Source organism: Limulus polyphemus, unplaced genomic scaffold (genome assembly GCF_000517525.1).
Source record: "Limulus polyphemus unplaced genomic scaffold, Limulus_polyphemus-2.1.2 Scaffold2322, whole genome shotgun sequence".
Lineage (NCBI taxonomy): Eukaryota > Metazoa > Arthropoda > Merostomata > Xiphosura > Limulidae > Limulus > Limulus polyphemus.
The window spans coordinates 109,174-111,503 of NW_013667932.1; the positions used below are offsets into that span (position 1 = coordinate 109,174).

The 2,330-nt window shown below is 31.1% G+C and overlaps 1 long non-coding RNA gene across 1 annotated transcript in view; it reads right to left on the minus strand.

Annotated features, from left to right (window-relative positions):
* LOC111087571 overlaps positions 1-1,668 on the minus strand; it is a 3,340-nt gene extending 1,672 nt beyond the window's left edge. The window contains exon 1 of the long non-coding RNA XR_002612253.1: positions 1,614-1,668. This is a non-coding gene — a long non-coding RNA (uncharacterized LOC111087571). The remainder of the gene's footprint in view (positions 1-1,613) is intronic.
* Positions 1,669-2,330: the final 662 nt, after the last annotated feature.

The window sequence follows — 2,330 nt, forward strand, 5'->3', positions numbered from 1 at the left end:
CCGTGACCACCAGAGGGAGACGTTTCTCATTATTCAGTAATCTTGTCTGAGTGTATTTTATTGTTTACAAAAATATAATCGTATAATTATAATATAGTGGACAGATGCACATACTTTCTCCTTAGTGTTAAAGTTGCAGAGGACCTGTCCCCCATAATAGGCAAACGCTAATGTGGCTAATAATATTATGAGTATATTTCAGTCTATACAAATTCAAATTTAATGTTTTTATGATGCGTTAATGTCTCATCTTCAACTCTTTTAACTTGAGAGAAAAATTCTTCCAGTTTATTTACTGTGTATTTAAATAATAGACAGATTAAACATCTGTTGTTTAGATCTCATAAGGTTGATTAGTTGATAGGTTAAAAAGTTACTCTAGAATTATCTATAAATTATCATAATATGGAAGAAAAAGAATGTTTCAGAAACTGGATATGGTATGGATAGGGATGTCACGTTATCAATTGGAATTGAAGTGCAGAATAATAGCAAATTCGACAGAAAACGCTTTTCTACAAAGGAAGATGCGACGGTAACGTTTTGTTACGACAGCCGAAGTCGCGTGACGCTGAAAGATTATATAAACTATATGATAATATTTATAAATCAGAGTTTACGTAAAAATATGACAAACATAAGGAACTAAACCAAATCCATGTTTTACACAAACAATACCAAAAATATTAACAACGTTAATGTTGCCCACGTACTCTTACAATATCTTCAATTTGAAAGAAAGATCAAGGTTTTCAAAACAATGAGATTCTTCCATGAAAGTCTCAATTAAACCTCTGTAAACATCTCTGACGTCATAGCTACAGGTGGAGAACACAGTGTGTACACATCCAAAAGCGTCTTCAGCTACTATGTAAAATGAAAATGAACATGATTGTATATTTCTTTTTTGTTAAGCACAAAGCTACACATAGTGTATCTGTTCTGTGCCCAGCACGGGTATAGAAACCCGGGTTTTAGCGATATGAGTCTTCAGAATTAGGTATGAGCCACTATGGGGCAAATTAACATGAATCTCTTGTTAATTAAACCACTTATTATAACGTGTACACGTCAAAACATTAAAAAGATGGAAAACATGAACTCCAGTTTTTATGGTATAAGTATTACAATTAATTAATAGAATATTAAAACATAATATTTCAAAAGATGTTTTATTTGTTTGTTGTTAAGCACAAACTACAAAATTGTCTGTCTGTGCTCAGCCCACAGAGGGTATCGAAACTCGATTTGTAGACTTATAAGCCGTTATACTTAGAATAACTTATATTTTGATGGTTACTCTATCTATATAATAGATATCACTTTACATTAAGAAGGTTGATCTGTTAAATTAAGTATTTTATCATAGTTCACGAATCACATCACAACAGACAAACAGGATATCCATCCAAGAAATAAAACATTTTTATATTGTCACTACATTATGTTTTATACATCTATTTCTATATGAAAGAATAGAAGTTAATGTTATTAAAATCAACACTAAAAGATATTTTGTTTTACCAGTTACTGTGAACACCTGTAGCTTGGTCAGTTTAAACTAAATCGTTGTTACAATACATTCAATGTTATCTACACGAATTCAAACCTACCTACAATCAAACTGCATTTGGAAATATCCTGAAAGAATTTTACAAAGAAATTTTCAACAGATTTAAAATCGCTTTCTTCGGTACTCTGATAGCAAGTTGTTCCATTTCCATCCATAAATTCTGTTTAAAAATTTAAAAACAACAACATTTTATTAACACATCAAACTTAAGTAATGACTATTTAAGTTGAAAATGAATATTTCAATGCTGTATGGTTTTCTTACGATAATTGTTACGACAACGGAAGTCACGTGACTCTGGTAACACGTCATGAGATTCTCGAAGGATCTTGAATTGTCCTGGCAACTTTGGTCTGTTCCAGGCCCCCTCCTTTTTAGTATATAAGCCCGGCAAATAATTGCAGATAGATAGATATAGAGACAAATAATTGAGTCAAGCGAGCGGTAGTGACGGTAATATAAAGTGTGTGTTTTGTTATCTAGATTGCAAACGTATTGAATGTGGAAGTTATGTGTATTGCAAAGTTGTATCGAGAAAGAATAAACTAGTTTTAATTAAGAAAAGACTTGTATCGCTGAAGTTTCTCGGAAAGAATTTCTACGGGAAATTAACACAGAAGCAGATACGCAACAATACTTTTAATATATACTATAAATTAACTTGGATTACTTAATTAAAGTTTTCTCATCAAACCCTTTAAAAATCAGTTTGTATATTAATATAAGATATCATAAAGAGGACATTACTATTAATTCT